A 19379-nucleotide genomic window follows, 5' to 3' on the forward strand; every position below is an offset into this window, starting at 1 on the left:
TAAAGATGTGTTTAGGAGAAAGTATTACCAGCCCTTCACAAATGTTTTCAGAAATGTGAAGATGGAAATATAAACTGTTATAATGTGCACAATTATATAACTCCTAAAAAGTATTTTAAACTCTTTGTATGTATTCATCCTCTCAGAGCTGTTATGTGGTAGAGATGCTATTATGCTGAATAAGTACTTAACCATTTCTAGGGAAATATTAACCAAAGCAAAACATTAAATCTTCCGGTGCCTTGTAAGTAAGATAATAAGCACAGAAATTTGTAGCATACTTAATATCATTTTCTCCACCTTGTACTTTATCTTCAATATTCATTTTTTATTAGGTCTGGTTGATTTTTACTTCCTTGGTGTTTGGTGAATAGTTTTTTTCTTCCGTGAATCTTGCATACGACTTAGTTTAGAATTCAATTCTGTTTATTCCATCTTGCTCTTTTCCTTCTCTCGTCCTTTGGGACACATTTTCCTCTGTTTTCTAAAAACACAAATAGATCATGTTGCTTCTCTTCAAATTCTTCGACGAATCCTAATATCCTTCAAATTCAAAGTCATTCATCAAAGGGAAATCTGGCATATATTGGTGATATGGCACACACCGAATTTTCTTGTCTCATTCTATTAATGTATCATTCATCTATCCATTCATATTTATGGACTGCTGGTTTTTTGTCATACACTATTATATACCTGGGGATATAGCATTAGTCAGCACCATGGTTCTTGTTCTGATGTGACTGTTGATCTAGTAGAAAACAAAAATACAATGAAAATAAAATCAGATAGAAAAGATAATTTTGAAAAGTGATACCAATCTTAAAAAAATAATGAAATGAAACAGTTTGAAGGTAACGAAGTCTGAAAAGGAGGGACAGCGTGAAAAAGCTTTCTGGAAAGAGAGACATCTGAGCTGAGACATGAACTGAAATAGCCAACCATGCAAAGATAAAGATCCTCTCAGGCAAAGGGAAAATAAGTTTCAAAGTCTCTGAAGCATGGGTGAACTAGGTTTGTTCAAGAAGCAGAAACAATACGTCAGAGGCATAATCAAAAGAAAGCTGGTAGGGAAAGAGATTGAAATGGAAGGCAAGGCCTGGGTTTTATGGAACATTATTTCTATGTTGACAAATTATTCTCTATATAGTTCTGCATTGACAGCTCCCTTGAATATATTCACACAACCCCAGCTCTTTCTCTTTGTTGTGTTAGAAGAATCAGGGTGGTTTCCTTTCCTCTCATAATCCATAACCCTTACTTGTACTGAATGTTCCAGTTAGGCACTTCTTCTGTTTATCATGATCATAACACTTAATATGATGTTTCAAAACATACATTTCCATTTTCACCCCTTTCTTGAACTCTTTTTAATAACTAAGATAGTATTTTTAATACATTTGCATTATTTCAATTATGTAGCCCATTTTAAGTACTCTGAGGATCTTTAATAATTTTTAAATAAGAAAACCAATTAATATACAAAACAGAGAAAAAAAGATAATGTGAGCCCACAATAAACCACTTTGTTTAATATAACTGTTTTGACTAAGCAACTCAATATCTTGACATTTAACCCCTTTGAACCAATTTCTCCCATTTGGAACAGGACTATTTACCCAATGCCTGTACCCCCATTGTATCTTGGAAGTAACTAAGTTGGGGTTTTTTTTCGTATTTTACAGGCTCATAGGCAGAAGGGACTTGCCTTTTCTCAGATGAGACTTTGGACTGTGGACTTTTGAGTTAATCCACACTTTTACAACCTGGTTGTCAATACATACCACTAGATGCGCCTTTTTTTTCCCCTTTCAGTAGCAATTTTAGAACAAAACACAATGCTCTAACAAGATAAACATTTATATATACAAATAAAGAAACTGATGTATAATTATGTTTTGAAAAATGATTGCCATACTGATATGGTTTGGCTTCATGTCCCCGTCTCATGTTGAATTGTAATTCCCAGTGTTTTGTGGGGGCTGGTGGGAGGTTATTGGATCACAAGGGAGGATTTCCCTTTACTGTTCTCCCAAATGTGTTCTCACAAGTTCCGATGGTTTAAAAGTGTGTGGCACTTCCCCTTTCCCTCTCACTGTCTCCTGCTGCCACGTGAAGACATGCTTGCTTCCCCTTCAACTTCCACCATGATTGTAAGTTCTCTGAGACCTCCCAGGAATGACACCTGTACAGTCTACAGAACTGTAAGTCAATTAAACCTTTTATTTTCATAAATTGCCCAGCCTCAGGTAATTCTTTACAGCAGCGAGGAAACAAACTATTACAGAAAATTGGTACCAGAGAAGGGGAGCTTTGCTATAAATATACCTGAAAATGTGGGAGTAGCTTTGGAGCTGGTGAACGGGCAGAGGTTGGAACAGTTTGGAGGGCCCTGGAGAAGATAGAAAGATAAGGGAAAGTTTGGAACTGCCTAATGACTTATTGAATGGTTGTGACCAAAATGCTGATAGTAATATCGACAGTGAAGTCCAGGCTGAGATGGTCTCAGATGGAGATGAGAAACTTACTGGGAGCTAGAGTAAAGATCATTTTCCCTATGCTTTAGCAAAAAGATTGGCAGCCTTGTGCCCATGCTTTGGAGATCTGTAAAACTTTGAATTTGAGAGGGATGATTTAGAATACCTGGAAGAAAAAAATTCTACGAAGCAAAGTGTTCAAGACATGGCCTGGCTGCCTCTAAAAGCCTATGCTCATATGCATAAACAAAGAGAAGAGCTGAAACTAGAACTTATATTTAAAAGTGATGCCGGGCGTAAAAGTGTGGAAAATTTGCAGCCCAACCATGCAGTACAAAAGAAAAACCAATTTTCTGGGGGAAGAATTCAAGGCTGCAGAAATTTGCATAAGTGAAAAATAATTGAATGTTAATAGCCAAGGCAGTGGGGAAAATGACTTCAGGACATTTCTGATAGCTTCATGGCAGCCCCTTCTATCACAGCCTTAGAGGCCTAGGAGGAAAATAATTTTATGAGCCAGACCCAGGGCTCTGATGCTCTGTGCAGCCTCAGGCCATGGCACCCTGCATCCCAGCCACTCTACCTCCATTTGTCACTAACAAGGGCCAAGGTACAGCTTGGACCATTGCTTCAGGTGGGGCAAGTCTCAAGCTTTTGTGGATTCTACATGGTGTTGGGCCTGCAGGTACACAGAAGGCAAGAATTGAGGTTTGGGATCCTCCGCCTACATTTCAGAGAATGTATGAAAACACCTGGTTGTCCAGGCAGAAGTCTGCTGCAGGTGTAGATCCCTCATGGAAAAACTCTACTAGGGCAGTGTGGAGGGAAAATGTGGGATTGGAGCCCTCACAAAGAGTCCTCACTGGGTCACTGTCTAGTGGAGTTGTGAGAAGAGGTCCACCATCTTCCAGATTCCAGAATGGTAAATCCACTGACAACTTGCACTGTGAGCCTGGAAAAGTCATAGGCACTCAACACCAGCCCATGAATGCAGCTGCAGGTGCTGTGCCCTCCACAGGAATGGAGTTGGCCAAGGTCTTAGGAGCCTACTTCTTGCATCCCCATGTCCTGGATGTAACACATGGAGTCAAAGGAGTTTTGAAGCTTTAAGATGTAATGACTCCCCTGCTGGGTTTTGAGCTTGCATGGGGCCTGCAACTCCTTTGTTTGGATCAATTTCTCCCATTTGGAACAGGACCATTTACCCAATGCCTGTGCCCCCACTGTATCTTGGAGATAACTAACTTTTATTATTATTATTTTTATTTTACAGGCTAATAGGCAGAAGGGACTTGCCTTTTCTCACATGAGACTTTGGACTGTGGAATTTTGAATTAATGCTGGAATGAGTTAAGACTTTGGGGACTGTTGGGAAGGCATGATAGTGTTTTGAAATGTGAGAAGAACATGAGATTTGTTAGGGTCTAGGAGTGGAATGATGTGGCTTGGTTTTTGTCCCCACCCAAATCTCATGTTGAATTGTAATTCCTAATGTTGGGAGAGAGACCTAGTGGGAGGTGATTGAATCATCGAGGTGGATTTTCCCCTTGCTGTTCTCATAATAGTGAGTGAGTTCTCATGAGATCTGATGGTTTAAAAGTGTGTAGCACCTCCCCCTTTACTCTCTCTCTCTTTCCTCCTGCAGTATAAAGATGTGCTTGCATCCCCTTTGCTTTCCACCATGATTGTAAGTTTCCTGAGGCCTCTCAGCCATGCTTCCTGTACAGTCTGTGGAATTGTGATTCCATTAAACTTCTTTTCTCTATAAATTGTCCACTCTCAGGTAGTCCTTTATAGCCATGTGAAGACGGACTAATACACATTCCCTGTACACTTTCTATTTTCCATGCATTTATGAATTTATGATAGATTACATAGAGATTTATCTTTCTATAAATGTAAGAATGAGTGACTGAATCCATTCTTTTTTAAAGGACTTTTGAAATGAGTGAGATAATGTTTGCTTTCTTTTTTATAGTTTTCTCTAGCTAGTATTTATTATATTTTTTATAGATTCAGGGGGTATATGTGCAAGTTTGTTACAGGGGTATGTTGCATAATGGTGAGGTTGACCTTCTAGTGTGTCCATTATCTAAATATTGAACACTGCGCCCCATAGGAATTTCTCAATCCTCACTCCCTTACAGTGCAAACCCATTCATAAACATAGATTCAAATGATTATGATAAACATTAGCCACATAAATAAAATATTTTATATGACTGACACATTTTTGCTCTATTTCTTAAGGCAATAGCTTCAAATAATTCTGAAAGTCAAGAGACGAAATATGTGGTAGAAGTCTTAAAATTCAGGTTCAGTACTGTATGTTGCCTTGACATCTGGGAAAACCCAGGGAGTCTTCACATTGTTATACTACAAGTTCTCCTTCCCAACTGCTCCCACGGATAAAGTCTCCTCCTTTTCATGCAGAGTAGATACAATTCCTGCTTACTCTTCTGGATTTTTTTTTTTTTTTTTTTTTTTTTTTTTTTTTTTTTTTTTTTTTGAGACGGAGTCTTGCTCTGTAGCCCGGGCTGGAGTGCAGTGGCCGGATCTCAGCTCACTGCAAGCTCCGCCTCCCGGGTTCACGCCATTCTCCTGCCTCAGCCTCCGGAATAGCTGGGACTACAGGCGCCCGCCACCTCGCCCGGCTAGTTTTTTGTATTTTTAGTAGAGACGGGGTTTCACGGTGTTAGCCAGGATGGTCTCGATCTCCTGACCTCGTGATCCGCCCGTCTCGGCCTCCCAAAGTGCTGGGATTACAGGCTTGAGCCACCGCGCCCGGCCAATTCCTGTTTACTCTTTAGAAGCAGGTTTCATTTCCTTGCCATTCAGTGAAATTACTCAAAAAAGTCAATCACACCCTTCTTTGGGGACCAGGGTTTACCCCACACTTTTGCTACTACAAAACCTGCCTCCCACAGTTCCTGCTTCTTCAATCTGTTCCCAAGTACAATCCCTGTGTGGCCTTGAATAGCATGCTACGTTGTCCTCCCCAGGTCTGTGAGTATATGTGTCTGATAAACTGCTGCTGATTTCATCTGCCCAGGGTCAGGTGTCATGGGTTCAGCCATCCCCATAACTCGAGAGTGGGAAGCTCTTTCTCATTGTAAAGCAGCCTGGAAGGGCATTTTTAATGGGGCTTCTTAGAAGTCAGCTACGTTCAATTCTTGAAATGTATTAGTATTTCAACTAATGAAATACTTCTAATGAACAACTAATGAAATACAACTAACGAAATAGTATTTCAACTAATGAAAAATTGTTTGTGCTCAAAATTGTATTCATGGATATTAATCAGATTATAACTTTTATATTATTAAGAATCTAATAATCAGTTTTTATTAATAATTACAAATTATAATCTGTAATGAACATAACCAATAATCAGTTTCTGTTCCTGAAATTTTAATAGTTTTCATTCACTAATGAACTCAGTAAACCACCTGCATTGTTCTAGCAACTTTTCAGACAACTTCATTGTAAGATACATCAAAGTCTGATTGCAAATTGCCAAAGGAAAGAGGGAAGAAATGCCTTAAAAAGTCATTTTATTTTTCACTCTTCATAGAGGCATTTATGTACAAAAAACAACATGCAAACAAACAACAACAACATGTGATAGATCAAAGAAATAGCTATTTAAAGATTGTAAGAATGGCATTTCCATTGAATGTTATTTCTATTTTTTTAATGAATTCTTAATCTCTTTAAAGTCAGAAAAATCCCTAGAGCATTTTAATAGCAATATTATTGCTCTCCTGAGAATGCTATAAAGTATATCAGAAAAACACATTATCCCAGACAAAATTTGGGATGAGAGATTTTTAATACATTCTAGGCTACGTTTTATATAAAAACATACTTTACAATCTTAGATATTATTTTTTTCTGAATTTTTCTCTTTATACTCTATTTACTTAGTTCAAATTTATTTGCAAAGTTCTCACATTTACAGCTGCCCCAGATATAAACAATTGAATATTTTCATTCTCACATTGCCAGCCAGCAGCAGTGATTCCAGCAAAACTTTTTTTCCTTCCACAGATAATCTACATTTTTTTCAGCTTTCAGGGTTTATATCCTGATTACTTCATATAAATATTTACAAAGAAAAGAATTATGAGCGGGAAATTTGTGAAGAAATGAAGTCAAAGTCTTACACCATTTTAAAAGCAAAACATTTGCAACACTGTTTGATTCTACTGAGAAAAATCTGCAAACATTTATCACTGTTTTGACATAAACAGCTTTGAAATCTTGAGAATATCTGTGCCTTTCCAAATTGAGTAAGATTAATAGAAAGTACTTATGTAATTTCGAAGGTTGTATGTTACAAAACTCAAGAATCTTGTGCTTAAGATTTATTCAGTTAACATTTTTAGATTCATTAGTTAAATGTTTTCTTTACTAAAGTATTACATGAGCCAGATGGTGTATAAGGTAAAATGCAAGGAAGTGATTTTAGAAAATATATCATTAGAAAATAGTTTAGAACTAGCATCTGAGATTATGTTTCTCAATGAGAATGTTACTGGCACTGGGGGAGGGAGTCTTGCCTTGTCCTGTAAAGGCCCATGCCAGGAGGTATGGCACTGCTGGTTTTCAGTCACTAAATTACAGTGCCAACTCCCACTCATGGGACCACTCTGTTTTCTAATTACAATTGCACATGGTTTGTACAAATTCTGGTAAAGACATTGCTTGAATTTCTATATAATATTAATATATTCTGGACCATATCATCTAGCTTAGAAATCTTTTAATAGTGTTAAGTACTAAAGCGGTTTCTATTTTTTGCCCTTCATTTATACAGAAAGTGATGGCATTTTCAAGAGTTTCTCTTTGGTGTTTCTCCCTATTCCTGCTGCTATGGCTTATCTTCTAATGACAACATTCCACAAGGTACCACTTTCTTATGACTTAAAAAACATTTGGTTACTTGAACTTCAATTTTACCCATAGCCACAGCATCTCTGAAATGGGTTTGATGCTAATTTCTTCTTTACAATTCCCCTCCCCATACTCTACCTTCAGAATGTTATACCACATTAAGTAAAAGGCCGTGTGTGGCTCGAAGTTTCTCTGGTTCTCTGGTGCTAATCAAGAATATAGAAAGTATACTAGTTATTCTAACACAGGTAAGATGGCATAAAGAGTTATTTGAACTGGTAATGGAGATTTCAGAGAACAAAATAAATGAGATGGACACCAAGATATTAGAGAGTTACAGTTACTCTGTTATGTTGGGAGGAGCAATTGATGAAGTTAGGATTACTAGGTTGCATAAATTAGATGAAAGACCCAGAAGAGCTGAGATCCAGAGAGAAGGCACTGACAAACTGATGCTGATGAGAGTGGCCAGTAGAGCATTGCAGTGTTCTCTTAAAATTTCCATGAAATCACCAAGTAGGTGTTGAAATATGTTACTGGAGTATTTCGTTGGACATGATATGGTACACATATGGAACCAATGTTCGTTATATCTTGCTGAGATTCAATGGGTAGAAGACTTGCATCTAGGAATCACTGTGTGATAGCAGAATTACTTTTTGTTACCATCGCTTTCAATTACCAATTGCAAAATTTGTGCTCCTCAGTCTTTTTAGTCTATGAGGGTTTATAGATAATTACATCAATAGGGTGAGGGAAGGAATCCCTTCCATGAACTAATGCTGTGGATGCTATCATGTCACTTTAGACTTTAAATGCTGATGCTAGATCATCAGGCAAAGAAAGACATTATTCTACTAGTGGGCAAATTTTCTAGAATGTTATGAAGTACTAGGAATGCTGTAGCATGATGAGAAGAGGAAAGAGTAAGTATGGAATTAGAATAATTCAATGAACTGCCTCTGGGTACTTCCAAACTTGGTGGCAGTCGTCACCTGACAGCTGCTGTGACTATAGCCTGACAAGACAAGGTAACTAGATGACCAAAAGTTTTGAGAATCTATGTCTATACCACTCTACTGGACAAGCAAACTAACCAGCTGACATTCTAAGCTTGGTTAAGAAAGAAGATGAGTATTAACTAAAGCCTTGGGAATAACTGCTGCAGGAGGAGCTATAGCTTATTCCACTAGACTTCTGATATCACATCATTTTTAGACATTTTGATCAGCTCTTACTTCAAAGCATCCATAACAGAGTAGACTAGTATAGGGCATAGGCAGATCTGCATAGAGCAAGGGGTAGCCAGAAGTCAAAATAGGAGCACTGCCGATTTCTTCTTGGTCAGTTGAATCTGGATGAGCTGCAATAGTCACTTTTCATGCACACTTTCACCAAAACCACTCTACCTCAAGGTCTTATGTGACTGCTTGTGATGATGGTCCTTCTATAGTGTTATGCAAACCAGTTAGACCCACTGGTGGCCAGAATTCAAAGCTTGGAGTAGAGCTACCTGCCAAATAATTTGGATACTTCTAGGGAAGTTCAATGGGACTGTTTATAATACTGTGGAAAGATGTCTAACTGAAATACACTGATGAAGAAATTGCTGAAGTGATGTCCACATGATCAAGCAAGAAAACACAAAGAAGCAAGTGGTATATTACTCCTCCTTCCAGACACCAACTTCCCCCTGTGGAGATTCCTACAGGAAGAGCTAAACTGATGTCAAGTTGGCAAAAGAGAAATGTCTTGGCCAACTCCTTGCAACAGCAGCACAAAATAAGTAGAGAAGGTTGAGCTTTGAGAGAAAATATCTCAAAATTACTATATTGTTTGAATACAATCTTGATTTCTTATGACTCCAATTTTATTTTTTGCATTAAAGAATTTGTTAACATATTAAACGGTTAGCTGATGAGAATGTCTCTGAGAAACCTTTGTATCTTTCAGGTGTATGCAATACCATAAAACAAAGAAGAGAGAGACGTTGTAAAATGGTGTCAAAAGGCCGGGCGGGGTGGCTCATGCCTGTAATCCCAGCACTTTGGGAGGCGAAGGTGGGTGGATCAGGATATCAGAAGTTCGAGACCAGTCTGGCCAACATGGTAAAACCCTGTCTCTACTAAAAATTAAAAAAAAAATCAGCCAGATGTGGTGGTGAGTGCCTGTAGTCCCAGCCAGTCACGACACTAGGGCAGGAGAATTGCTCGAACCTGGGAGGCGGAGGTTGCAGTGACCAGAGATCGCGTTACTGCACTGCAGCCTAGACAAAAGAGCAAGACCCCATCTTGGAAAAAAGATAACGTCACTTAGAAATATCTGCCTTGCCTGAGTACACTTTGCTGGTTCTAATAGGCATCGCAGAGCTTGCCATGAAATTGACACCTAGTAAAACTTCTCATTTTGAATTCATGGATACTAAGCCATGAGGAAATTGAAAGTGTGTTTTGTTTGCTTGTTTGTATAGCAGTAGTATCTTTTTTTTCTTTTTTCAATTTTTGTCTTTCTAGTTATTTAAGTGTTTTAAAATTTCTCTAAACAGTGTAAGTTTCGGGGAGGTACATTCTATACAACCGTGATTATATTAATCCCGAAGTGCATGGCGTTTTTAAGATTTTATAAGCATTGAAAAAAAATTTTTTTTTTAATATAATTGGCCGGGCACGGTGGCTCATGCCTATAATACCAGCACTTTGGGAGGCCAAAGCAGGTGGATTACCTGAGGTCAGGAGTTCGAGAGCCATCTGGCCAACATGGTAAAATCCTGTCACTACTAAAAATACAAAAATTTAGCTAGGCATGGTGGCATGTGCCTGTAATCCCAGCTACTTGGGAGGCAGGAGGCTGAGGCAGGGCAGTTGTTGGAACCAGGGAGGTGGAGGTTGCAGTGAGCTGAGATCGCACCACTGCACTCCAGCCTGGGCGACAGAGTGAGACCCCGTCTCAAAAAAAAAAAAAAAAAAAAAAAAAAATATATATATATATATATATATATATTTGACACTTAATAATTGTGCTTATTTATGGGGTACAATGTGATGTTGCCATATGTATATAAATTGTGCAATGATCAAAATAGGGTAATTAGCATATCTATCATCTTAAACACATTTATCATTTATTTGTGATGAGAACATTCAAAAACCTCTCTTTTAACTATTTAAAAATATATACTACACTATTGGTAACTAGTCATCTCATTAATGCAATAAACCAGCAGAACTCATATCTCCTAACTGTGGCTTTGAATCCATTGACCAATGTCTCATTGTCAGTCCATCGTCTCTGCATCTCCATCCTCTAGTAACCACTATTCTATGCTCTACTTCCGCCAGATGCAGTTTTTACATTCCCCATATGAGTGAGGTCATGTAATTTTTTTATGTTAAGTGAGAAAGTGGTAAGTTTTGTCCAATCAATTTATTTCAGAAGGAATTCTCTCTAGGCTCTATAGAGAATCATCACTAAGATATATAGAATTTTTAAAATAAAATGTTATAAAATGTGGTGTTACTAGCAGTTTAAATTACCATTTACTGAAGTCAATGCTGCAGGAGACATCTTGTGGTCAAAGCAGGAATGAAGTGAATTTCTTTGAACAGAGTAAAGAAATCTCAGAAGATGATAACTTTATATATAGAAGAAAATGGAGGAAGTTAAATATATGGTACAGACGACATGAAATTAAAAAAAACCAATATAACTATTATGTATAAAAATCTCTGTATGAGCAGGCAGGGCATGGTGGCTCACACTTGTAATCCCAGCACTTTGGGAGGCTGAGGCAGGAGGATCATATGATGTCAGGAGTTTGAGACCAGCCTGACCAATGTGGTGAAACCCCGTTTCTACTAAAAATATAAAAATTAGACTGGGATGGTGGCACACGCCTGTAATCCCAGCTACTCAGGAGTCTGAGGCAGAATTGCTTGAACCCAGGAGGCAGAGGTTGCAGTGCACTGAGATCGCACCATTGCTCTCCTGCCTGGGCGACAGAGTGAGATTCTATCTCAGATAAATAAATAAATAAATAAATAAATAAATAAATAAATAAATAAATAAAAATAAAATATTCATCTGAATGGACTTACACAATTTAAGAGTAAGCAAAAGACCCAAAAGTATTTAAAAAAAGCCTTTTTATTATAAATATTCAACTTATAGTTTAATATAAAATTCTTATCTGTTGGTTTTTATATTATCTGAGTTCTCACTTTCACAAATTAATTGAAATTGGTTATTTTTCCTCATACACTCCTTCCAATTGTACTTTAAATATTAATAAAGTCAGAAAAGTTAAAAAAGTAGATAGGTTACAAAATTGTTAATTATTGTGTTATATTTGTCTCTATACATCTATATCTATCATTTATTTATTCATTTATTTAATGTCCTGGCTGAACCATTTTATACTTTCTGCACATTGCATATATTGTGAAACTACATTCAAAGTAATATTTCCTACATATGAGAATATTTTCTACAAAAAATAGTGCTGTTATCACACATTAAGAAACAAAAACGAGCTTTCATGTATACATTGTTTTGTACATTTTCTATTGGTCAGCATATTTTCAAGTCATTCATGTTGCTGCATGTGATAGAGATTTTTGTTGTGTTTCTGTTTTGTTATAATTTTGGTTTTGCTTAGCAATGACAAATATACTTATCGATATATTATATACTTGTATCAATATGCCACTGTTAGTTTTTGATCATCTCTCAAAAATCGCCTTAATTGTACTGACCTTGGATCCCATCTTTATTAGGATGTCCTAGTTAAAGGATGGAAAGCAGCAATTCTCCATGAGCTCCGTCACATATGATGATGAAAATGTGTAGGTGACAAGGCTTCCGTTTGCTTTCTGAAAGTTTTTTCAAAAGTCACCTGACAAATGGCAGATTAAAAGGAAAAGGTTTACAAATTTATTAATGTGCATAGGAGTTACAGAAAAAAATGGGGGCCTTGGAGCAAGACAATACAGGTTATGGCAGCAAAACAGGTTATGGGATGGAAAAAAAGAGGATGCCTGTCTAGCAAATATGGTCCTGTAAAGCAGATGAAATCTCTCACAGGTAGTAACCCTCAGGGAGAAAATATGGTAAATGTTTCTTTTAGGTCTTTAAAGCTATCAGACCTTCAGTTAATCTTTCCTAGATCTGGACAAGGGAGGGCCTTCAGAGAAAGCCTGGTTACATCATGCATATTTTCTCCACAGATGAAAGTCGCCCCCACAAAAGACAGTTTTGCAGGGCTGCTACTGTTTGCAGGCCCTCAGAACAGCCATCTCAACATAGCTCAAATATTTGGCTTCCTCCAGATGCCATCTGAAAATTACAGTAACTCCGTTTGTAATTAACTCAGTTGATCCCAAGGGGCTCCCTAGGTAGCCAAGGGAACTGAAGAGTGTCCTTCTCCAGCAACATAATATCTGTCAAAGAAAGTGGAGGCTACGTCCTATTGCAGGTGAGATGTGAAAGAAGGATCACATTTTGCTCCATCTTTGAGCAAAGAGAGCTTCAATAGCAAGGGAGTTCAACAGATGTGCTAAGCTTTTGGGTTGCTGCTTCCATCACCTAAGGCAGAGTAGGTAGCTGGGTATGAAGGGTCAAGGATCCTGGGTTTGTAAGAGCCTCTGTTTTCAAGAGAGTATAGTATGTGACCAGGAATTGCTTCTCTAATGACCTATATTGTGAGACCAGATAGAACAATTTACTGCGTAAGAAAGTCATACACAAAATATTGTGATAAACTTATGGAACGAAGCCTCTGGGAACCATGAGGGAAGGTTTATAAAGCTGCTATAGTGAAGGAGTCTTTGGGGACACAAATGGGAGTGGCTGTTTTATTGTGATTTTTACAGATGTTTAGCAATCTTTGTTGGAGAGGGTTGTATGCAAGGTAGGCTGATTTGCAAGTAACGATGAATGACAACATAAATAATCTTAAGCAAAATTTGTAAATGATAAATATTTCGCCTCCGGAGCACAAAAAATGCCTAAAAGATATTTGATTTGTTTCAACATTATGGGTGATAAAAAGGTCAATAGTGGTTTTTTGATAGTGTCAGGAAAGGAGTGGAGTGTCCGTCAGTTTACCAAATAATTCTCAGAACTTTAAACAGGATAGTGGGTTTTGTACATGTGCGGGGCAATTCCTCATTTTATTTTATTTTTTTAACTCCTTTTTGAGTATCTTTGTGTACTGAATGAGCATGTCAAATGAATCTCCTCTGGAGGAGGATGCTGTCAGTAAGATTACACCTGTGCTCCCGGAGACAGTTGGGCATATTTAAGATCCTGGCAGTGAAGACTGTGTACAACATCAAAGCTGTTGAAGTATCCCATGGGCACACAGGTAAAAGCATACTTTGCTTCTTCATCTGAGAGGATTTGGTTCACAGCATTAAGTGGCGTTAAGCTTGTGGTAATCAACTGTAAAGGCTATTCACTCAATTTCTAAGTTTAAGAAGAGCTTAGCTTAGGCTATACATGTGGAAGTAATGAAAATAATCACCCTTTCTCTGAATAGGCCTTTTATGCTTGATTTCAATCCTTGATTGACTTTACATTGTACCATGTTAACTACTTTAACTGTAGTGGAAGAACAACGGAGTTTCACTTTTTCAAGCCAATTTGCAAGTGCCAAAGAATTGATTTAATTTAAATTTATTACTCATTTGATCAAAGTGTCTTTAGCCATACTCAAGAACATTTTAGGACAATGGATACCATAACTATGAAGGATTTAGGCAAGGCAATATAAGAGTTAAGGTGAGGAATATCTATTTGTTCTCTATTTTATGTTCCATAACTCCCTAAGATTAGAGGGACGTCTTATTTAAAATTAGTGAAATCCCAAGACACAAACGTAAATTGAGCCCCAATGTTAATTAAGGCCATGATGGCTTTTCAGTTGTGCATTTCGGCAGCTGCTAGTTAAATTAGAACCTATGTCTCAGAAGCACAAAAGCCAATCTCTGCCTTTTTATCAGTTAGCTACATACATTATTGTAGCAAATCTTAGATTTCTATTTAGATAGAATTTTCTTATTATTTTCTTTGCTTTTTATAATTACTGTTACCCAGCTCATATTTATATTTCTCCCTTCCAATAGGCTGGAATCAATATCACCAGGGTTAAACACCTCCCTAATAAAAATGGCTGAATTAAACTCTTAGTTCATGTATGCTTTCCTTATCATCCTGAAACTCAAGATCTTTTTCTGATAGAGACATAGGTAGCAGGAGAAACAACAAAATTTATTTTGTAGAATTCTAGTGATCCTTCTGCTTTTAAGAAAATGGAATTCAGAAATCTAAATACTGATTCTTCTTCCTCCCCTCTATACAACCAGCTGTCTGATGGGACCATATATCACACACCGTGTAAGTCTTTCACCTGACCTCTCTATAAAATGGAGCCAGCACCTGGTTGAGACACCGAAGCAGTGGTCATAGGGTAAGGGTCATTCGCCTGAGTCTAATGTCAAACAAGGCTTATGCTGGAACTGAGATGAAAAATTTCATTGAAGATACATAAATAGGTCCAGGCTAATACATATGACCCAGGGGCACTGTAAGGAGAGATTCAGTTCTATCCTTCTGTTCCTAAATAGAAGTTATCAAAATTTATGACTTCGGAGTTTTAAATCTATAACAGAGGTTGGGTAGAATTCAGCAAATACAGCACAAAGTAGCACAGTTCAAAGTTCAAGCTTGCCGGCAAGAAACAGCTCCAACTGCAGGCTCGCTAGCAGGCAGCCAAGCCAGTTGGCAAGCCAAACAAGGGAAGAAGGCTCATCAGCGGCGGTAGTCATCACTAGCTACCCAGATCATTGTGCCAATTGTTGCCATCACTATTAATGTATAGGGTATACCACAACTCAAAAATTTGGTTTAGATGTGGAAGTGGATGATGCCACACACACACATTAAGAGTATGAAAAGGTGTATTACTCACAAACTGAGGCTTTCTGGAGAGAGCATGGTGGCTCACAAGCAGTTCCAGAAATGGCTTGAGAAAGCAGGGAAAGAGGAGTGGTTTGGAGTTTTCTCTCATGGACAGAAGATAGGGCCAGAATGGGGATTCCCATATGGGCAGGCACTTACACTGTTTGAACCCCCACTGGTGCCAAAGAAAGGAACATCCAGGCTTTCTTAGCTTTCTCAGACATGGGGTGGAAGGGAAAGAGAGCAGTATGAAGACTGAAATATGTTAGCAGTAAAACATCAAAAAATGTATTCAGATCACTTATGACAAATGTATCTTGGAGGTAGATGCTGCTGAAGGTCTAAGGAGCACCTGTAGTTACCAAAGTTTTTCATTTATTAGCTTTTCTAAAGAAATTTAATTTATCCTGAAGCATAGCATTACACTAAAGCAAAGGAACCAAATTGGTGCATATAAAGTAAATGACTGCATTACTATAATATTCCCAAGATATACAAGCTCCATACTTTTCTCAAGATTAAATCTGCCTTATGCATATACAGATACATAACCACATAGGATTATTATTTATATTATAATTTAATTCATTATTTATCTCCTTTGAAATCTTAGATTAACACAAAATTATCTAATTAATTAACATTTTCAAGCACTTTTCAGGAATGCTACAGTGATTTCCTTAATATTACAAAAATAAGAAATATAAAATTCTCAGTATGCTGCTCTCCTAATACTATGTCATGGAGAGTAAATATAATATTTGCCCACTAATTGAATTCCTTCATTTCTGTGATGAATATGATAAGGTGCACCCATGTAATTTGCATATATAATAGGAAATGTCATTTTATAGTGATATCTTAGTGAAATAACTAATCAATTACATATTATATATGCAAAAATTACATATTATGTATACTAAAAATTATATCTATACATGATGCAGATATAGAAAGAAAAACTCTTGTGCTGAACATTTTCTAGAGAATTCAATATGCTCTCATAGGTATAAAACTTACTAGCTCATTTGAACCAGCAATAGTAATCATTTTAAATTGTAATACATGTATTCTTGTTTTAAAGTATTCAATATTAAATTAAACTATTCATTCAATTCCTCTAAGCATACAATAACATATTGCTTAACTTAATATTAGACTTTTTATTAGTTCAATAAAATAGTTCAATATCTTAATGTGTTCAATTAGAAACACAGTTGCATTCATTCACAAAGGTACATTAAGTTTTACTGTGAATTCAAACCCCACTTGCACTTCCAAACCACAAAACATAAAAGTAAAATCCGCAGACATATAGTGCATATTTAATGCCATTAAGTAATTCCTTAGTATTCAAATCTGCTGATGAAATACACCAGAAAAATAATGAAACCTGAATTGTGTCAGTTAAACGGACTTTGTATTTTCTGGGCTCAGGATGTTTTCATGTTTAATAGCGGATCAACCTCTACTTTTCTAATCGCAATTCTCATTGTAATTCAAAGTTGTTATTTGCACGTGTTTTTTAGTCACAGAAAAATGTACTGTCCAATATGGTAGCTGATAGTTACCTGTGGTTATTTAAATTTAAAGTTCAATTTATTAAAATATTTAAAATTTAGTGCTCAGTCACACCAGCCACCCTTCAAGGACTCATCATAACTGGCTGGCAACCACTCTACTGAACAGAACAGAAATGAGAACATTTCCATCATTGCAGAAAGTATTAGTGGACACCAGTATTATACGAGATACAATATGGAAAAAGAGAGCCACTTTTAGAGATTAATATAGAATTCATTTTAGTTGCAGAGGAGGGGAAAAACGGTTGCTACATAGTCAAATACATATTTATAAATTAAATAGTTATTTAATCATGTCTACCCTAAAACTGTTAAAAAACATGTTACCTACTCTGAAGTTTATTAAGAAAATTCAGAAAATATAGATATCTACAGTGAAATAATCTTCAAAGTTCCAGTAATGAAAATAGTAAATATTAATTTGTTGAAGTATTTACTTCCAGAACTTTGCTTTTCCTAGATAGTTAAAAGATAATTAAAATTGTCTCTCATTTAATGCAAAATATGTATTCACATATTTTGTTTACATTTAACTATATATAAATTCCAGGTTACCGTAGATTTTCTGAAATAAAAAAATTACTCTTATCTGTCTTATGTAGTTATAGTCACAGTGTACATATATAGACTCAAAACAGAGTTTTCATTCATAATTTTAATATAATTTTCTATCAAAATTAGATTTCTATAAACTCCCAGTTAAGCTATTATCATGTCTCTGATTACAAAATAACGTAATATTCGAACACACCAATATTTACACTGAGAACCATCATTAATAAACTGATTTTACAGTGTCCTTAAAGGGATGGTTATTGACAGCCGTGAACTTTTCTTTAAATTTGTTCAGTTTATGAGAGATTAGTTCCTGGTCTTAATACGTAATTATCTATTCCTTTTTCAAAAATGCACTAAAAGTTAAAAGCAGCAATTTTAACATTACGTCCCCAAAGCAAGAGGAATTACTACTTTTATATTAAAAGATGAAATGTTACAATGATATAACTATACCTGTTAGAGACAAATCCTAGATGTGGCTACATGGGATTTTGAATATTTCACTTTGCACAATATGGGGGGTTCTGACATGAGACATTGGAATTGCAAAGAAGAAAGCACAAAAACTATGTACTGAAACACATATGTTGTTGATGTTGATACACCAATATATAGGTATGTAGTTCTACAACCCAAATTAATATTTAATGTAAGTTTGTTGTTTTATTTTCAACACAACTAGAGACATCTTAGTTTAATTTTACCCAGAAGCAATCCTGAAACAAACACTGTGCACAGGTGTATTTTTGGTAAGTGATCCAGGAAGTATAAGTGAGAGAGTAGAATAAAGTAACAGAGAGAAGAGAGAATAGCCAATAAAGGGTAATTTTGTGAGTGGTTTAATGAGGTGGGTAACTGAAGCTGTCTTCCCAGGAATGTCAGAGAAACTGTATACCTCAGCAATGTTCTAAGGAAAGATGAGAAGATTGAAACATCCAGCCTGTTTGTTGTCTCTTACTAGTTGAATATTGACTTTGGCAACATTAAATTCCAAACATTCTAGGACTAAAACTAGGGGACCTGACTAGCTCTCTTGGTGCTGTAGGAAGTGCTGAATCTGATCAGCAGGAGCAGAGAGACACATGTATTGGAGGTAGAAAGCTCCAGAATTCATGAGATATGTGGCTTCAGCTGCACTCAGAGGGGGCTGAGACAGTGCTGATTGTCCACCCATTGTACCATTCAAATGTGCTCATGCTACATTGATTGACCCTCTGTTTTGGAGGCCCCAATGTGATCTCCATCCATAACCTTAAAAAATGATGTGAAAATGAAGGTTAGGTCCACAAACTAGAATCCCTGGGTAGGAACTACTTCCAAGGCTATAGTTAAAATTTATTTCCTTTCTCAATAAACCATAACTCTCAACCTTTGACTAGCCCTTTAGCTGGTTGATTTTTGTTACCATATTTGGAAGCACCCAAGTGAATCCTATGGTGTCTCAGGCTCTGAATGAGCTGCTTACGATGTCCTTTGTAGTGCTGTTGCTACTGGAGATTAAATCAGGACACTTTTGGAGTAAATTCCAAATGACAAGACTTTTCATTATTACCTCAACATTCACAGACTCACATGTAGGCAAATGGTTGGATATACCTAGGTCAATGGCCAAGATCTATTTGTTAGAGTGTGTGTCGAAGTTATAACTAACCTCTCCTACTATCTATAAATTTCAAGACACATTACCCTCCTTCAAGAGAGACAGAGTATTATTCAGTTGCTGGGAAAACAATTGGTAAAATGTCCTTTATAACATACGACATTGTAATTGGCATGAAATTCACTTATTCATTCTAACTTGATAGATATTTGTGTTGTTTCCTTTTTGTTTGTCTGGATATTTATGAATAGGGCTACTATGAACATTCGTTCCCAAATCTTTTAGCATAAACAAGCATTCAGACAAGTG

At 36.7% G+C, this 19379-nt stretch overlaps 1 long non-coding RNA gene across 1 annotated transcript; it reads right to left on the minus strand.

Moving 5' to 3' along the window:
- Positions 1 to 240: 240 nt before the first annotated feature.
- LOC139363622 (uncharacterized) lies at positions 241 to 18948 on the minus strand. The gene is made up of 3 exons (XR_011624319.1): positions 18876 to 18948; positions 12125 to 12264; positions 241 to 751 (listed from the first exon to the last, which is right to left on the minus strand). It is a non-coding gene; the product is annotated as an uncharacterized lncRNA (long non-coding RNA).
- Between the last annotated feature and the right edge of the window lie 431 nt (positions 18949 to 19379).

Source organism: Macaca nemestrina, chromosome 6, assembly GCF_043159975.1.
Source record: "Macaca nemestrina isolate mMacNem1 chromosome 6, mMacNem.hap1, whole genome shotgun sequence".
NCBI classification, from domain to species: Eukaryota; Metazoa; Chordata; class Mammalia; order Primates; family Cercopithecidae; genus Macaca; species Macaca nemestrina.